Source organism: Schistocerca piceifrons, chromosome X, assembly GCF_021461385.2.
Source record: "Schistocerca piceifrons isolate TAMUIC-IGC-003096 chromosome X, iqSchPice1.1, whole genome shotgun sequence".
Lineage (NCBI taxonomy): Eukaryota > Metazoa > Arthropoda > Insecta > Orthoptera > Acrididae > Schistocerca > Schistocerca piceifrons.
The window spans coordinates 849,402,470-849,423,330 of record NC_060149.1 but is presented as its reverse complement, the minus strand read 5'-3'; positions in this window follow the sequence as shown (position 1 = coordinate 849,423,330).

Sequence of the window (20,861 nt, the reverse complement as noted above, 5' to 3'; positions counted from 1 at the left end):
GTATGTTTAACTTCGTGCAGAAGAAATCAGTTTTCTGAAAGGAGATCAATAGCCCTACTTTTTCTGTGGAATCTTTGAGTACTTCTATCTGTCTGATTGCTGTTGTTTCGTTATCTGTAAGTAGTGCCAGATCGTCTGCGAAGGCTAGACAGCTGACCTCCAGCTTGTCCTTGAATCGTCCATGTCGCACTTGCTTCCAGTGGCCTTGTATTTGCAGCTCTTTCTCCCATTCCTTGATGACCTTATCCAGCACTAGGTTGAAGAGGAGCGGTGAGAGTCTGTCACCTTGGCCAAAGCCTGTCTTGATCTCAAAGGGTTCAGAGACTTCCCCCTTGAACTTCACCTTAGATGTCGTGTCTGTCAGTGTCTGTTTGAGCAGTTGCAGTGTCTTGCCGTCCAAACCTTGTTCACGTAGAATTTGAACAATGACTGGCAGTCGATGGAGTCATATGTCTTCTTGAAGTCAACGAAGGTGCATATGACTGGACTGTTCCTGAGGGCTTTGATTTTCAGGGTAGTCTTCAGATTGAAGATTTGTTCTGCACAGGAGCGACCAGGGAGGAAACCCGCCTGGTATTCGCCGATCTTATGTTCCAGTTGGTTCCGTGTCCTTTGGAGTAGGCACGCTGAGAATACCTTGTTTGTGACTTGTATTAGTGAGATGCCCCTGTAATTGTTGACATCTGGGGGGTCGCCCTTTTTTGAAGAGGGTGAATCAGTGCACATTTCCAGTCGTCTGGCAACTTTTCTGACGTCCATATGTCTGTGATAATCTGTGTGAGTTCTCTGAGTGAGTTTGGTCCGAGATTTTTCAGTAGTTTGGCCCCTATGTCCTGTTGTTTTTGAGGTTGAGGATGTGCCTGTTGACTTCCTCTTGTGTCGAAGTAGTGAGTCTGTGTGTCTGTCTTTAGGTTCTTCGTCTGGGAATCTCTCTGTGGGTCCTGGGTAATTGAGAAGTTCTGAGAAGTACTGTGCCACCACCCTGCAGTTCTCCTTATCCGTCAGTGCCAATTTTCCGTCACTATTTCTAAAGTAGAGGTTAGGTGGTGTGTATCCTCGGATGTGCCCTGCAAACGTCCTGTAGAAGTTCCTTGCGTTGTAGTTGCGGAAGTTATTCTCTGTAGAGTCTAGCTGTTCCTTCACGTATTTCCTCTTGAGTTGTCTAATAATTTTTGCTGTTCTCTTTCGTGTTTCGTTGAACACCTGTAAATTTTCTGGGGACTTGTTGCTGTTGTATTTCTGGTATGCCAGTTTCCTGGTGACGAATACAGTCTCACAATCAGTGTCCCACGAGAGGTGCTTGGTGTTCTTATTCAGAGGAATGAGGGGTTGTGATTTTTTGGCGGAAATTTTGCCGGTCATTTGTATGTTCTTTTTCCCAAGCCTCTTTCACTCCAGAACAGCGATCTTTTTCGTGTCAAATTTCAGTTGGGGAGTTTTCTTGCAGAAAATTCTCTTGGGGGTGAACGTAACTTTGATGCGTGTTAGGTAGTGGCCAGAATCAATGTTGACTCCCCTGCGTACCTGTATGTCATGGATCTCTTTCTGTACGGGTACGAAACTGCCACATGGTCAATTTGGAATTCTCTGGACTGGTGAACGCCAGGTTTTCTGTTTGCTGGGGTGTTTTCTGAGGGATGCTGACATGAGCTTGAGGTTGTGCCGCTGGCAAAGTTGTATGAGCCGTGTTGTAACCTGCTGTAACCGCGACCGTTCCGGTAGCGGAACGGTCGCGGGACCAAACGGAGAGCGGTCCGCGATCAAACAAACGAACGAAAAGGACGGACACGAAACAACGACGGACGATCGAGAGAGACTTTACGATGACAACGCGCAAGAAGCAACGGAGTGACAGAGACAACCAAACGAATCCAAGACGTTCACTAGTAATGAAAACAAAGAACAGTATACAAGCTGTCTGTCGTCGAGGCGATATGTTAAGACTCACTCAATGATTAGACTCACTGGCTGAGCGAGAGGCAGACGCTTAAATACACGATCGGGGGCGCCGCTATTGGCCGCTGGGACCACGTGGTCCACTGTGGCGCCCTCACACTAAATGCGGGCCAGGAGGCGCGCGCCGCCACAGCTTACGGTGCGATGGTGCAGAGACCTCTAGGGGTCTTCGACGGCCATGTCGTCTGGCGCGGATTCAAATTCCACGGCGCTCGGTTTCAGAAGCCGTCTGACATTTTTGTTGGTGAATTTATATGCGGGATAATTTCCAATTGTTTTCCTGTGCATTTTTTCTCTGCCGTTCTGTGCATTGAAATTGCCCATAAGAAGTTTGATGTCATCCTTGGGGACTTTGGATAATACTTTCTCAAAGTTTGACCAGAATTTATCTGCGGACTGTAGGTCTCTCTTGTTGGTCTGGTTAGTAGAGGCATGTGTATTGATCAGTATGTATTTTCTTTTGGCGCACTGATCGCGCATGGTCATCAGTCGGTTGTTTACTGGCGTGACTTCTCTGATGGATTCGAGTATGGTATTATGGACCACGAAGGCCACCCCAACAGGGGAGCGCCTTTCGCAACTCGCTTATCAGTTTTGCTCTTAAAGATGCAGTACTTGCCGTAGTCTGTGGTGTCTTCGTCTGTGATACGTGTCTCTTGCAGTGCGAGGATCAGTATCTTCTGCCTATCGAGTTCTGTCACTAGGTTGTGCAGCTTTCCAGGCTGCATGAGAGTGTTAACGTTGAAGGTGCCTCTGTATGTTGGTGTCCTGTGTGGGAGTTTTCCAGAGAACTTCGACTTTCTCTGTGGTCGTGGAAGTCCGGGTCCCCTAGAATCCCAGTGCTTGGTTGCCGCATGTCAGCAGGTGGGTTGGTTACCACCTGGGGTACTGCTGTTATTACTTATACGAGTCATGATTGCTTGTAAGCATGGTCACTCACTGGGTTTGTTAGAATCAGGGATTGTCAGTTCCTGAAGCATGTATTGCATCCCCACTCTCTGAGTGAACAGACGGTGACCAGTCGCCGGTGGCTACCACTGCAGACGCGACTTGGATTTGATATACTCCATTAGTCCCGATCACTGGGCTGCCTCTCCTGCCACCTGCGCTGATTTGAAGTCCATCTTCGCCAACGTACAAGCCGTTGAGATCTTCACTGTAACCCTAGCAAGGGGCCCTATAACAGGATAGTACCATCCGGAGCCAGATGGACCCTGGTTTTTTAACGAGGTTGATACTCCTACCGCTCCTCCTTCCTCATCACTTGCGAGATAAGGCCCGGGGCTTGCAACCGGCAATGGCGGGGTTCTCACATTATCATTATTATTATTATTTCTACCGTCAGTCGTATTAGGGAAGCGATTTTAAACCTAAATATGTTTGATCGGAGGAGGATTTGAACTTCACTCCTTCCGAATGCGAGTTAACTGACTTGATCATTGTGTTAAATTGTACGGTATCAGCTTGTAGCTTTTCCTCAGAGTAACGGGAGAGAATATATTATATTATGACTATGGAATATTTGCGGATACGCAAAACAAGAGTAAAGAGTGGCCTTTCTTTTAAGCAGACGTAAGAATTCATTGCGTTTTACAAAAACAGATTTAGTTTCTTTACGTTACGGCGACTGGAATTCATAAAATTCCGGCTTCAGAGAACTACCTGGATGCCAAACTTTGCGCAAAATATTTAAATGTTATTCACGTGATTCGAGGTTTTGGCAGTTATAGGTGACACCCGACCTGGACAAATATCCCCTGTGTTGCTATCTAAGTGCAGGTCGACCCCTTGGTCACCGAAAAAAGCGATGGCTGGACAAAATCAAGCACGATGTGAAGCGGATGGAGTTCAATCTCGATGGTGCCGTCGAAAGAAACAGACGACGAATAACAAGCAAGCAGGCATACCCTCCATCACTGCGTGACACACGTTAAGAAGACAACGCTCAGGATTCTTCACATCCGTGGCGCCATTATTCTAGCAAAATAATCTTGCAAGACTGTGCATTGTTAAATATGGTTTCTTGCTCTCAGAATCTTGTCTCCAACAGTGAGCGCTATTTACTTTCGGGAGTCTTATCTGCGTGAAAAAAAAAGAACGAAATTCTTCATGCGGAGAAGCGTGACTGAGATATTATGATATTACACATTTTTTAAAAATTTTAGAAGCAATGACGTAGTAGCATAACAATGATAACCGACGATTTGGGCCATACGTTGACCATCTATACTTCATAGGTGGCATTTACAGGTGATAGCTATACGGATACAGATTCAGAGCGGCTACAACATTATAGCACAAATTGTCTTCTGTTGCGATACGTTTATGAGTTAGAGGATCTATAGGTGGTCAGCGTACGATTGAAAGCGGTTACGTTTATTATCATATTATGTGATTGTGTCTAAAATAGACAGAAGTACCAATCATATCTGTCAAGTGAGTAGAGCGAAAAGATGGAATCGTATATGAGAAGAGCGGAGCCTGTCTCTAGGATTGGTAATTTTCATTTAGAGTAGAGTTTTACAGAGTGTCTCAAATTCTGAGTATGGCCATAAGGCGCCCTCAGATAGCTCAGGTGAGAAATCGTTGCTCGCTTAAGGCAAAGATCTTGCTTCGAGTTCTATTCTTCCACAAAAATACGATCTATCGTGAAGTTTTTTCTATATTAGGATATTCATTGTTTTCTGTACTTAGTTGTATCCATTGCTGTCAGTACTGCTTCCGTGACTGTATTACCTTCGTAAAATAATCATATTCATTGTTTTGCTTACATTCTGATGCGAATGGCGAGATGAATTCTTAAGCAGTGATATGGTCAATCTTATTCTTATTTATCCAGCTGAGCTAGTGCTTCTTCATTCGTGATCTCAGTTTTGACGGCACGCTAGTTCCAGAAGGAATGACTGTTTATATGCCTTTGTGCCATCAAATTTCTTTGTGTCATTTACAGATTTTGCTTAGCGTATCTTTGTATTGATTTAAGAATGATCGATTGAGATCAGATTACATTTAACTCAAAAACTCAGCGGCAATAAACAATCAATGCCTTCTCTGCGCGATAGCAATGGAGACAGTGCTGTCAAAGCAGAGTTACTAAACACAGCCTTCCGAAATGCCTTCACAAAAGAAGAAGTAAATATTCCAGAATTCGAATCGAGAACAGCTGGCAACATGAGTAACGTATAAGTAAATATCCTTGGAGTAGTGAAGCAACTTAAATCACTTACTAAGAGCAAGTCTTCTGATCCAGACTGTATACCAATTAGGTTCCTTTCGGAGTATGCTGATGCATTAGCTCCATACTTAACAATCATATACAACCGTTCGCTCGACGAAAGATCCGTATCCAAAGACTGGAAAGTTGCACAGGTCACACCAATATTCAAGAAAGGTAGTAGGAGTAATCCACTAAATTACAGGCTCATATCGTTAACGTCGATTTGCAGCAGGATTTTGGAACATATATTGTGTTCGAACATTATGAATTACCTCGAAGAAAACGGTCTATTGACACAAAGTCAACATGGGTTTAAAAAAAACATCGTTCATGTGAAACACAACTAGCTCTTCATTCACATGAAGTGCTGAGTGCTATTGACAAGGGATTTCAGATCGATTCCGTATTTCTAGATTTCCGGAAGGCTTTTGACACGGTAGCACACAAGCGGCTCGTAGTGAAATTGCGTGCTTATGGAATATCGTCTCAGTTATGTGACTGGATTTGTGATTTCCTGTCAGAGAGGTCACAGTTCGTAGTAACTGTCGGAAAATCATGGACTAAAACAGAAGTGATTTCTGGCGTTCCCAAAGGCCCATTGCTGTTCCTTATCTATATAAACGATTTTGGAGACAATCTGAGCAGCCGTCTTTGGTTGTTTGCAGATGACGCTGTCGGTTATCGACTAATAAAGTCATCAGAAGATGAAAACAAATTGCAAAACGATTTAGAAAAGATATCTGAATGGCGCGAAAATTGGCAGTTGAACCTAAATAACGAAAAGTGTGAGGTCATCCACATGAGTGCTAAAAGGAACTCGTTAAACTTCGGTTACACGATAAATCAGTCTAATCCAAAAGGCGTAAATTCAACTAAATACCTAGGTATTACAATTACGAACAACTTAAATTGGAAGGAACAGATAGAAAATGTTGTGGAGAAGGCTAACCAAAGACTACGTTTTATAGGCAGGACAATTAGTAAATGTAACAGACCTACTAAGGAGACGTTTGTCCGTCCTCTTTTAGAATACTGCTGCGCGGTGTGGGATCCTTACCAGATGTGACTGACGGAATACATCGAAAAAGTTCAAAGAAAGGGAGCACGTTTTGTATTATCGCGAAATACGGGAGAGAGTGTCACAGAAATGATACAAGATTTTGGGCTGGACATCATTAAAAGAAAGGCGTTTTTCGTTGCGGCAGAATCTTCTCACGAAATTCCAATCACCAACTTTGTCCTCCGAATGCGAAAATATTTTGTTGACACCGACCTACATAGAGAGGAACGATCACCACGGTAAAATAAGACAAATCAGAGCTCGTACTGAAAGATATAGGTGTTCATTCTTTCTGCACGCTATACGAGATTTGAAAAATAGAGAATTCTGATAGTGGTTCGATGAACCTTCTGCCAGGCACTTAAAGGTGATTTGCAGAGTATCCATGTAGATGATGTAGATAAACGGAGTAGCAAATAGGATGATTATGATGATGATGATGTTTAGTTTGTGGGGCGCTCAACTGTGCGGTTATTTGCGCAGTACAAATTCCCAATCGTTACTCACTCCAATCTCGCCATATTCACGAATGATGATGAAATGATGAGTACAACAGAAACACCCAGTCCCCGGGCGGAGAAAATCCCCAACCCGGCTGGGAATCGAACCCGGGACCCCGTGAGCCAGAGGCAACAACGCTTGCCGTTAGACCACGAGCCGCGGATGAGTAGCAAATTGGCTTCCTCCGATGTCTCGTTATCGCTTAGATTTTAATGCCGGTTAGACGTTTTCCTTTCATTTACCTGGCATGCAATGAATATTAGACAGTACTGAAGCGAGTAAGATGGATCTCATTCAAAAGTGGCAAGTTACAATTAATTTTGCAGTAAAATGTAATAGTATTTCATGTGGGCGATTAAATCAATTTAATGCAGGTACCAGTTAACATGCAGAACTCAAATTTACGGCCGTTATCAGTATGGACGAAGCTAAGATGGACTAAGAGTGACACAACACAGCCACACATCCATCACAGCATCTCAAAGGCGCACAAGGAAGATCACTAAAGTGAAACGATGGTTGACTGCGTGCCATAGCTGCTCAGCGGGTCCACTGGGGGCCGAACCGCACAATAAGCCTGGGTTCGCTGTGGGGCGGCGGTGAGGTGGATGGAATGCTGTGGCCTGTTGTGGGATTGTGAACCACTGAGGGCTACGGCGGGACGAAGCCTCTCCGTCGTTTCTAGGTCCCCGGTTCAACACACAATACACAATACACATTTAGTGGCAACAGTGAAGTATGGAGAAGGTGATGTTACGGTAAAGAGGTGTTTATCGTGATTACGACGGTGTGGTCTCATTACTGCGCTTAAGAATACAGTTAATGTGGAAGGATATATGAGCTGATTTTACCGCATTGTGTACTGCGCACAGCAGACGAACAGTTCGTAGACGATAGATGTTTGTATTAGCATGATGATATACCCTTTCATAAAGCAGCATCTGCGAGGCAAAATATGTATGGGCAACAACATTCCCGAAATGGATTGGCCTGCCCACTTGCAGAACTGAACCGAATGTAACACCTTTGGAATGAGTCAGAACATCGACTTCCCTCCATGCCCCAGTGTCTAATATCACTACCTGCTCTATTTTCGGGTATCACGGAACAACAGACTGCCATTCGTCCGCAGACGTTCAGACACTTCATTGAAAGTGTCTCCAGCATAGCTCAAACCGTCATAAAGACGAAGGATGTACACACTCCATATTAACGTTCACTAATAGCTGTCTGGATGCTTTCGATCAGACAGTGTATACGATCCTCACTAGAAGCCTTCAGAACATCAAACGCGGCGAATTAAGAAATTTCTTACATCTCCGGTGAGACAATAACTGTGCGAGGTTGCGTTCCACGTGGTTGAGATGTGTTTCAAAATTCTCTAAGGTCAGTACCCCGGCGCAGAATCTTAGTGCTGAACATTTCTGCCTGTCGGTGCTTTGTATTTTCACAGTTTATAGCTGAGCTACTCCTCGTAATGGTGTTTGTAAACGACGATGCAATTCTAATGCAGACTCACAAGAACAGATGAATAGCTGTGATATTTCAGAAGCAGCACTGATAAAACGCGTGTTTTTAGAATGTAAAGCAGCATGAGAAATGTGGGCAGCTGACACGTTGCCTCCCATTATTTTCCCACGCTAGATCACAACGTTAAGTGCAGGGGGCTTCAGCTGTGCGACTCGAAAGTCAGAGTTGTGGAGGAAGGTATCTGTCATGGTCTCTGGAAGAAACCGTTACTGAATTCGTTTTAAATGATGGGTAAGAACCAAATAAAACTTAAATCCAGATTGCGAAATATTCTGAGATAAATAATTAGTTGGCAAACGTTCTAAACTCCGCACATGTTGGCATGTGACTGAGACAAACACTTCAATGGAAAACGAAATTAAGTGGTGTGACTGTCAGTGCATTAAACAATGCCTAATTTTTGTTCAACGCACATCCTGCATCATGGAGGAATTATTGGAAAAGAGTGAAAGTTGCAGACTCACAAAGATGGGGTAGGGCATACAAACTTTAAAAAACTCTAAAAGAGTGCATACTTATCAGTGCAGTGGCACCTGAGCAACTGAGATACTATTACGTGCTGAAAGGCAAATAAGAAGTTAAATGTTAAAGGTGAAACTAGTGCCCTACTGCTCGCGGACCTGGATGCGGTGTTTCCAAAATGGTACCGTCCATACATTTTTTAAGCATTATTGGTTCAAATGGTTCAATGGCACTATGGGACTTAACATCTGAGGTCATCAGACCCCTAGACTTAGAACTGCTTAAACCTATCTAACCTAAGGACAGCACACACATCCATGCCCCAGACAGGATTCGAACCTGAGACCGTAGCAGCAGCGCGGTCCTGGACTGAAGCGCCTAGAATCGTAAATATTATTGCTTGTATAATGTGAGATACTAGAAGGTATCAGATAGATTATATAATGGTAAGACAGAGATTTAGGAACCAGGTTTTAAACTCTAAGACATTTTCAGGGGCAGATGTGGACTCTGACCACAATCTATTGGTTATGAACTGTAGATTAAAACTGAAGAAACTGCAAAAAGGTGGGAATTTAAAGAGATGGGACTTGGATAAACTGACTAAACCAGAGGCTGTACAGAGTTTCAGGAAGAGCATAAGGGAACAATTGACAGGAATGGAGGAAAGAAGTACAGTAGAAGAAAAATGGGTGGCTCTGAGGGATGAAGTAGTGAAGGGAGAAGAGGATCAAAGAGGTAAAAAGAGGAGGGCTAGTAGAAATCCTTGAGTAACAGAATAAATATTGAATTTAACTAATGAAAGGAGAAAATATAAAAATGCAGTAAATGAAGCAGGCAAAAAGGAATACAAACGTCTCAAACATGAGATCGACAGGAAGTGCAAAATGGCTAAGCAGGGATGGCTAGAGGTCAAATGTAAGGATGTAGAGGCTTATCTCACTAGGGATAAGATAGATACTGCCTGCAGGAAAATTAAAGAGACCTTTGGAGAAAGGAGAACCACTTGTATTAATATCAAGAGCTCAGATTGAAACCCAGTTCTAAGCAAAGAAAAGAAAGCAGAAAGGTGGAAGGAGTATATAGAGGGTCTATACAAGGGCGATGTACTTGAGGACAATATTATGGAAATGGAAGAGGATGCAGATGAAAATGAAATGGGAGATACGATACTGCGTGAAGAGTTTGACAGAGCACTGAAAGACCTGAGTCGAAACAAGGCCCCGGGAGTAGACAACATTCCATTAGAACTACTGACGGCCTTGGGAGAGCCAGTCCTGACAAAACTCTACCATCTGGTGAGCAAGATGTATGAGACAGACGAAATACCGTCAGACTTCAAGAAGAATGTAGTAATTCCAATCCCAAAGAAGGCAGGTGTTGACAGATGTGAAAATTACCAAACTATCAGTTTAGTAAGTTCAAATGGTTCAAATGGCTCTGAGCACTATGGGACTAAACATCTGTGGTCATCAGTCCCCTAGAACTTAGAACTAATTAAACCTAACTAACCTAAGGACATCACACACAGCCATGCACGAGGCAGGATTCGAACCTGCGACCGTAGCAGTCGCGTGGTTCCGGACTGAGCGCCTAGAACCGCGAGACCACCGCGGCCGGCTAGTTTAGTAAGTCACAACTGCAAAACACTAACACGAATTCTTTACAGACGAATAGAAAAATTGGTAGAAGCCGACCTCGGGGAAGATCAGTTTGGAACACATGGGGCAATACTGACCTTACGACTTATCTTAGAAGATAGATTAAGGAAAGGTAAACCTACGTTTCTAGCGTTTGTAGACTTAGAGAAAGCTTTTGACAATGTTGACTGGAATACTCTCTTTCAAATCCTAAAGGTGGCAGGGGTAAAACACAGGGAGCGAAAGGCTATTTACAATTTGTACAGAAACCAGATGGCAGTTATAAGAGTCGAGGGGCATGAAAGGGAAGCAGTGGTAGGGAAGGGAGTGAGACAGGTTGTAGCCTATCCCCGATGTTATTCAATCTGTGTATTGAGGAAGCAGTAAAGGAAACAAAAGAAAAATTCGGAGTAGGTATTAAAATCCATGGAGAAGAATAACTGCTTACATACCCTGTGCGCGTTGCATTTAGTATAATCGTTATACAATTGCTTCATTCGAAGACGTGACGTGAGTTGCTATCACTTCTTTAAATAAAGGAATTGTATAACGACTGAATTCAAGATATTCAGTGATTTATGGGCTATACGACAAGTTCGTTTATTTGCATAGAAGCGAATGCAGTCTGCCGAAACTGGTGGCCTTGAAAATAAAATACAGTAGTGTCCTAAAGTACACGGCTGTTGGTGAATTTTATTGACATTGACAGTTGCGACTTTGTCTGACATTGCACGTGTCTTAGGTAGTTGGGCTACGCACGTCTCCATTTCAAAAGAATAGCTCGATGCAGTCATAGGGTCGAGCCGCGTATGTCTGCTTTCATGCCCCGTAGCTAACTCGCTGCAAATAATAATCTGTAGAGGTGATCCTACAGTCGAATGGTCTACGCGTTGGCTAGAATTGCGAATTGATGAGATACACAGAAATATAAAATAAATGATAAATGAGTAATTTAAAAAAAGAGTTCTATTCTAACATCTGTAATTGCTGTAGACGATAGATAATTAGGTTGAATAATGTTTATTGTAAGAAAGAGATCTCAAATAACCGGAAAGTGGTCCTATGATCATCACGTATAATACAGACAGAAATACTCTTCTACAATGCAGTAAATTTACGCTGAGAGCGCTGCGAGAATGGTAGCAAAATCCCCAAACTAAATCGCGTATCAAAGATATGCGACAACTAAGTCCATTTCGTGATCACAATATACGAAATATTCATCAGATCAAAACAGTTCAGAGTTCAACACGATGATTCACATGCGATACAAAGAATAGTAACTCATACTCTGTCTATCCTCTGTTCCGCAATACAAGTGGAAAAAGTTAAGAGTCCTTCACTGGAGCACATTCAACCCTCTCGAAATATGAGTCTCTTCAGAAATTAAAGTATTGTAGCGGCCGTTCACCGCCCAGAATCAATCACCTTCACGTTTGTGCACTCACGACAAATGACCATAGATTTTAGTTATCTGTTATTTAAACAATTATTTAGGCCTGCTTGTCAGACGCGTCTTTTGGCACATGCGATTAACCAGTTCTTAGATTTATATATATGCATCTCGTTAGAATGAAATTACAATGAAATGAACGCACTTAGCTGCTTACAGGCGTTGACATACGTCAATGGGGACAGATGAAAATGTGTGCCCCGACCGGGACGCGAACCCCGGATCTCCTGGTTACATTGCAGACACTATATCCATCTGGGCCACTGACGACACAGAAGATAGCGTGACTGCAGGGATTTATCTCTGGCACGCCTCCCGCGAAACCCACATTCTCAACGTATTGTCCCGCACTACATTCGTAGTGCCCCCGCCCATTATACTCATTACTCGCGGCGCGTTTGTAATTTCATTCTAACGAGCTGCATGGTCACCGGTGGTCCGAAAGAACAGATACCATCTTAGTATATATATATAGTTAAGGCTCACCGGCCACTTGACCATCTTCTTCTTCTGTGCGAATGCACAAACAGTGCCCGAACTCTTACGGGAATCGGCAACTGTAAATTATTAAATTTTGTTGTTTTAAAGATACTGAAATTACTGTTGTGTCACTGGATGTGCCTCATTTTTTGAGATCACATGTGTATTCAGATTTGCTTTCATAATTGACTGAATTATTGTCGAATTTCAAAGAGCTGTGACAAGCCATCTTTCGGTTTGTCTGAAACTAGGCCATTGCTGGATCACAGCTTGCCCTCTTAAGCTATCGACGCATCGTCCAAATTCCCCGTACGGGGATTTCCCCCATTTCCGGCCACGCCGTTGTAACCGCACCCAGGCTCGCCAGCAAAGGTCGCTGCCTCTGGACCGGTCTCGGTGCTTTGGCAGCCTTGGGGCTATCCGCCAACGCTCAGCCTCAGAAGCAAATTCACCTCACCTTCTACCAACTCTAGACTGCCGAATCGCTCGCCTGTATACACATAACTGTAAGATGACTTAGGCATCATAACCTTGTTACTTTGAATGTCAATCCCATTGAATCTGAGTTACGTCTTGCTACTCTCCATCAGTTTATGATTAAAATGCAGACATAATATTATTGAATATTAGTGCAAGAAATATTGTTTGCCATCTTTTCTCTCCTCTGTTTTCAGACCCTTTTTAATGGAGCACCAGAATATTCGACAGGTGCTGCTCTATTTTACAATGAAAGTATTCCCGTCACAGACATAGAAGTTCTCGATCCTGGCCACAGGATTGGTTGTATTCTTCACTTTACCCTGGTTGTATTTTATGCAATGTCTGGCGCAGGTCAAATGGCGGCGCACTCGAAAATTTACAGAGAGGAGCTTCCTTACATTTTGCGTAAGAATCCTCAGAACCCTCTGCTGGGTGGTGACTTCAACTGCGTGTTGCGTCCCGTTGACAAGTCCTCTCATTTTAATTGTGATGGCGTAAGCTGTTGCCAGCACACCGATCGGCAAATATGTAGCAAGAAGATCGATAGTACGCACTGGATCAAACTCGCATATCAGTAGAGAAGCCAAAGAGAGACTCGCAAGCAACACGCTGTCAACGCCCTCTCAACCAAAAATATTTAGATCGCCGCCGAGGACCGGAGGGCTCAGTCTCAGTTACTAGCGCAGTCGCTCAGTCACTGGCGCACTAACTCGCATCCTAGTTTGGCGTCTGTCATTCATCGCACAGAGGGACTTGTACTTCACCAGCAGTGTGGCTAACGTGGACTATTAGTGAAGAACTTGTACCACAACACATGGGTTCTTAAAGTTAAGTAGATTTCTGTTTATGTAAAGAAAGAACCCTGTTGATACAGGTGTGCAGTTGCGTTGTAGAAAGAGAATACCGGCCACTATACAACATCCTCTCCCTTGATTCCTTTGGTACGAGACTCAACAGTGGCGACGAGGACACTACATTAATGTTAGTCGTAACCTCCATGAGTTGGTTCGTACTATGTGTTTGAGGGATGTTTGGAAATATAAATTTCTAGCGTTGGTGAAATTCATGTTTTTTACTGTGACGTCTAGTGGCAGACTTGACACATTTTATTTGTCCATTAGTTTGTGTCATCAGATTCTTTCAGTCGACGTAAGTCCTGCGCCTTTCACTGATCACTGTGCCGTTACTGTGACTACCAACTTCGCCTAACAACCCATGAAATATTGTTGTTCTCGGTGGATACTCAATGTTTCGCATCTTACTGATGAATTCCTTGATGCCGTGACTGGTGCTGAGCTGGAGTTTTGCCTCCACTCGGTAAAGCGTTACCAATCCTTGGGGTTGGTGGTCTGAGTATGCAAAGCCGTGAATCCGAAAAACGCTGATATGTTATTGTGTTGCAAGGGTGAGAGAGTTTCGGAATACGTTTGTGTTTTATTATAACGATTTTCGTGGATTACATGCACGAGCAGGTGATGTCCCTCTGAGGATCGCTGGCGTTCGGCGGATCAAGGCAACGTTGCTGCTGATTAAGAAGCGATAGATGGAAGGATAGAGGGTGGAGTCTAAGCTACGTTCTCTCGTAACAAGGAAATGACATCCCTGTATCACCTGCTTCGCCATTAAACTCGTCGTCGTGGCTGTCTTATTACCTCCCTCACGGCACATGATGGCCGTCAATTGACTACTCAAGGTGACGTGACTCACGCTTTAGGGTTGGGTTGGGTTGTTTGGAGGAAGAGACCAAACAGCGAGGTCATCGGTCTCATCGGATTAGGGAAGGAAGTCGGCCATTCAATTTCAAAGGAACCATCCCAGCATTTGCCTGGAGCGATTTAGGGAAATCACGGAAATCCTAAATCAAGATGGCCGGACGACTCACGCTTTACATCAATGCTATGCACCGTTGTACACAGCGGATGACACCGTTGGCCCCCTTTCGAAGCTAGTTTTGAAACCCTCTGGGAGTTGTTTCGTCTGACCAGAATGCTGAGTTTTTATCGGATTTTCAGACGGATGAAGTGTTCAGTTTCTTTGTTTGTTCCCCCTCCCATTAACCCCCTGGTCCAGAAATCCTCCCTAAAAATTTTTATTTACGTTTTTGGAATCTCTTTGGTTCTACTTTTACTTTGATTTTAAACGAGATTTTATCAGAAAACCTGTGCCTGCGGGCTTCAAGGGGCGAAAAATTGTTCTCAATCCGAAGCATCATGGCCGTTTAACAGCGTCTGATTTTCGTCCATTCATGCTACTCAGTTTTGACTACAAAACTGTTGCACGGGCTGTGGACAGCAGTGTGTCCTGTTTGTTTGGCTATGTGGTAGGTAAACATCAATATTGCCTCCCTGAACGTACAGTTTTGACTCCAGTGCAGAATGTAGGGACATGTTTTCGGTGGCGGCTGTTACATGTATCTATTCTGATTTTGCCGTCTTAGTTTTTTCTACGACAGTTGATCGCGACAGTTACGCGTATCTCGATCACCAATTGTAGACAGTTTCACCGCTCCTGCACGGGTCGTTCTTTCTAACTTGTACAAGAACATTGCAGCGTCAGTGGTGGTCGGAATTTCCGCAGGACAGTCCGCTCCCTATGTGTTTGCCCTGTCTCTTGAACCGTTGATGTGGCAAGCTGCTGATCAGTCGTCAGACTTAGACTCTCAATAGGGAACCTCACAGTTAGGGCACATACCAATGACGTGGTGGTTCTTCTTCGTCGAACTGAGGAAATTCCATTGTTAAAAGTGATACTTGATGATTTTTGTCGTACTTCTGGTGCTTGCTTAAATGAAGACAAAAGCAAAATCCTCAACCTACTTGGCTTCGAGGACGTTCTCCTTTCTTGGGCACGTTTTGTGGATCGGCACACATCTTTGGGGTTGTCGTTAATCGTTGTCCACTGAAGGTGGCGGCTTTGTATTGGAAATCTGTTGGTGATAACATTCATGGTGCTGTACTGGAATATGAACGATGCTCTCTTACTATTTTACAGAAAGTACGAAAATTGGATATCTATATTTTGTATAAGGCATACTATATCGCGTAGATCTTCCCTTCCAAAAATGGTAGCGAAGAAATATCGGCAACTGCCTTGTCGATTTACATGGAAAAGCCACATATTTAACCTATGTTAGGATATTCTAACGAAGTCGAGCACGGAAGGAAGTTTTCCTCTCTCAAATATCACTCGCAAGACGTCTGCATTGTATGTATCGATACTGATTGATACACGTGACCTGCATACTATCACGTCACGACTCTCCACTCTCATACAGCCAGTGAGTCTTGTTTCGCCTGTTGACGTAGGTCGCATTAATTTCAAACTGCGTCACGTTCGAGAATTTTATATTGCGGTGAGCTATCTGAGGGATAATATCTCGAAGCGGCAAGTAGCTAAGACATAATTCCTGCCTGCTCACGGAGACGGAGTGGTCTGCTCTTAATCTTGCTGAACTGTTAGCACCACGTGTTCGTTGGAATTTTGCACGGACCAACATCAGTCTCCCGATTCACACAACGGGAGAGGCTTCCTCTTAGTACAGAGTCATTAACAACTTACTACCTACTAATGAACTTCTACATCGAACTCGACATAGTGACACGGCTACATGTCGTCAATGTGGTTCCTTGAACGCGCTTCCACATGGATTTACCTGCAGTGACCACCTGGCGAACTGATTCCGGCTAGAGAATCAACGTGCTTCCTTCATCAGGACTTATGTCACTGCTTACACCACAGATATTATCATGCGGCCCGATTCCTCCTCCTTTCCGAAGACGAGACTAATTCCGTGATGTGATTAATTGCTCATTTTGTCCATTTTGTTGTTGCTAGTGTGTGTGTGTGTCGGTGGAGAGGGGGGGATGACTTTTTGATGTTTCAGCAGTACATGCTTACTACATATTTGGACGCCTCTTAACTGTCCCGGTATCGGGTCAGTTTTGCTAACATGCTGAAGCTCGCGTTTACCAGACAGGGTGCTAGTTAGAGTTATCAGCGGGTGTGCCCCTTGTCCGACAGAGATGTCGAGGTGCCCTAACGGATTATATGATCCTTACATTTTCTCGTTTCTATCGTTGGAAACTTATTTCGCCTGTTATGCTCTGTTATACACTGAAGAGCCAAAGAAAGTGGTACACCTGCCAAATATGGTGTAGGGCCCCGGCGAGCACGCAGAAGTGCCACAACACGTCGTGGCATGGACTCGACTAATGTCTGAAGTAGTTCTGGAGGGAATAGACACCATGAATCCTGAAGACGTGTCCAAAGAGTACAAGAGGGTGGAGATCTCTTCTGAACAGCACGTTGCCAGGCATCCCAGATATGCTCAGTAATTTGATGTTTGGGGAGTTTGGTGGCATCGGAGGTGTTTAAGCTCAGTGTCCCTGGAGCCACTCTGTGGCAATTCTGAAAGTGTAAAGTGTCGCATTGTCGTGCTGGAATTGCCCAAGTCCGTAGGAATGCACAATGTATGTCATTATGCATATGTATGTTTCCAAAAGAGTTATTAGTTGCAATTTATTTCGTAAATTTCGTCATATCGTCTGTAGATGTAGAGCCTATACTCGATCCTGCCAATTCATATCCTGTGGACGATTTAAAGTGAATATATAGCCTGTAAACGATATAAAAGTGAATATAACTTAAATAAGACTTCGAAAAAATCATCTGCCGCAGAAGGCCGATCGCTGATCGTAGCTTCCGCAGAAAATGAGGTAGGGAGCATTTAGGAATGTGACGGGATATCAGAGCCCAGCAGATCTTCGCGGCCACTTGCAGCGCCCATCCAGCAGGAGAGCTCGATCGTAAGGAAAAAGAAGGACAAAGGAACTTAACAGTGAGATGACAACCGTCAAACCGTCACAAGGCGGGGAAATCCGCAAAGAAAGGAGTAAGAACTTCTTAAGCTAGCAGGCCGCTAGCTCTCGACGATGGCTGACCCGTCTGGAGAGGGCAGACTGCCTCGTGGAGAGAAGGCCGCTCAAGCCCTTCAGAATTAATCTCCCTGCGCTTTTATATGCTTCGTCTCCAAAATGTTCCTCTCTAGAGCACGTGTAGTTCAACGTAGCACTGATCCCGCAACTTGGTAGAAGCCTAATAGAGAGAAAACGAGGAACCTGAAAACTTAGGTTAAGGAAGTAGTACCTTGCCTACCTCGCACATGAAACATGGAACTACTCGATTACATTCTTCACCTACTCATTGTCCTAGGGAGGAAAAACATTTCTAAAGGAGTCTTACTTCGCGCAAGGGAATGAATGCAGGTGATCTGACAGGATGCTTACGTACATGTCACCTGTTAGAATCGTGTCTAGAAGTATCAAGGGTTCCATATCACTCCAACTGCACACGCCCCACACCATTACAGAGCCTCCACCAGGTTGAACAGTCCCCTGCTGACATGCAGGATCCATGGATTCATGAGGTTGTCTCCATACCTGTAAACGTCCATCACCTCGATAAAATTTGAAACGAGACTAGTCCGACCAGGAAACATATTTCCAGTCATCAACGGTCCAAACTCGGTGTTGACGGGCCCAGGCGAGGCATAAAGCTGTTTGTCGTGCAGTCATCGAGGGTACACTAGTGAGCCTTCGGCTCCGAGAGCCCATGTCGATTATGTTTCGTTGAATGGTTCGCACGCTGACACTCGCTGATGGCCCAGCATTGAAATCTGCAGAAATTTGCGGAAGGATTGCACCTCTGTCACGTTGAACGATTCTCTTCAGTCGTTTGCCCTGTTCTTGCCGGATATGTTTCCTGATGCAGCGATGTCGGAGATTTGATGTTTTACCGGATTCATGATATTCACAGTACATCCGTGAAAAGACCGTACAGGAAAATCCCCACCTCATCGCTACCTCCTAGATGCTGTGTCCCATCGCTCGTGCGCCGACTGCAACGCCACGTTCAAATTCACGTAAATCTTGATAACCTGCCATTGTAGCAGCAGTAACAGATCAACAACTACTCCGGACACGTGTTGTCTAATATAGGCGTTACCGACCGCAGCGCCGTATTCTGTTTGTTTACATATCTCTGTATCTGAATACGTATGCCTATACCATTTCCTTTGGCGCTTCAATGTAAAAGAGGACAAAAAGAAAAAATAAAAGTGTCTGATTAGTGCTGAGGCTCTGTGGTCGGTGGATCGCTGGATCGAGTCCCGATCTTCCTTTTATTCTCTCTCTTTCTCTAATGTGTATATACCAGGTGATCAAAAGTCAGTATAAATTTGAAAACTGAATAAACCACGGAATAATGTAGATGGAGAGGTAAAAATTGACACACATGCTTGGAATGACATGGGGTTTAATCAGAACAAACAAAAAAACGAAGTTCACAAAATGTACGAGAGATCTCTTGTGCGCGTCCTTTGGTGATGATCATGTGCTCAGCCGCCACTTTCGTCATGCTTGGCCTCCCAGGTCCCCAGACGTCAGTCCGTGTCATTATTGGCTTTGGGGTTACCTGAAGTCGCAAGTGTATCGTGACCGACCGACATCTCTAGGGATGCTGAAAGACAACATCCGACGCCAATGCCTCACCTTAACTCCGGACATGCTTTAAAGTGCTGTTCACAACATTATTACTCGACTACAGCTATTGTTGAGGAATGATGGTGGACATACTGAGCATTTTCTGTAAAGAACATCGTCTTCGCTTTGTCTTACTTTGTTATGCTAATTATTGCTATTCTGATCACATGAAGCGCCATCTGTCGGACATTTTTGAACTTATGTTTTTTTTGTTCTAATAAAACCCCATGTCATTCCAAGCATGTGTGTCAATTTGTACCTCTCTATCTACATTATTCTGTGATTAATTCAGTTTTCAAATTTATTCTGACTTTTTGATCACCCGGTATAGTAAGAACAAAAAATAAAAATGATAAAAAATTAAATAAAAATATAAAAAGAAAACAAAGCGGTTAGCGTCATTGTCTCAAAGCAGGATCTCGGGTTCGATTCCTAGTATGCGTCTTGTGAAGTGCACAATTTTACATTCTCTACATTTCAAGCAGGTTATGAATCTTCGTACTGGAAATAAATCTTATCAGAATCTTACTGGATATTGGTGCGGATTTTTCAGACAGTGATACTTTACAGATAACTGTATCATCTGCAAAAATCTAAGGTTACTATTAATTTTATCTGCCAGGTGATTAATACAGAACATGAATAGTGGCGACTAAAATACAGTTCTCTGGTGTACGCCTGAAATTACTTCTGCATCTGAGAATGACTCTCCATCCCACATTACATGCTGCATCCTCCTTGCCACGAAATTCTCAGTCCAGCCCCTAATTATGTTCGGTACGCCATATAATAGAATTTTAATTAATAAATGTTGGTGTGTTCTGTGTCAAGTGCTTTCGGAAGTGAGGAAATACTGTAGTCACCCAACTGCCTTGATTCATTTCTTTCAGGATGTGCGGAAACAAATAAGCCACGGCTATCTTGAAGAAAATATCCCATAACTTGCCTGAGATACATAACGGAAACAATGGAAGACCTAAACAGTGTGAACGTACGACCATTACGACCTTATTCTTGTAAAATACAAGTCCAACGCCTTAAGCTGCCTTAAGTTTGGCGTTAACGAGACACTTAAAGCGGAATCTAGACTTTCAACTAACGCAAGAAACTGCTTAAAAGTGAATGTACGGTGCGACAGTCTCGGATCCTTCGCAGACAAGCTTCATTTATCCACCAGGAGTGTTTTTAACACGGCAGAAAAGAGTACAACACCGTCAGGGATTCTGGCGCTCGGTCACCGACATTTTACATGCAAAATATAGACAGACTCTTGCGCAAAGCAAGACTCCATTAGATATGTATTTTCTTAGTCATTCTGGCGCTCTTACACCGAAAAGATTTTACTTGCAAAATTTAGCGAAACCCTTGCGCGAAGTAAGACTCCTTTAGAAATGTTTTTCCTCCCTAGGAAAATGAGTAGGTGAAGAATGGAATCGAGTAGTTCCATGTTTCATGTGCGAGATAGGCAAGGTACTACTTCCTTAACCTAAGTTTTCAGGTTCCTCGTTATCTCTCTATCAGGCTTCTACCAAGTTGCGGGATC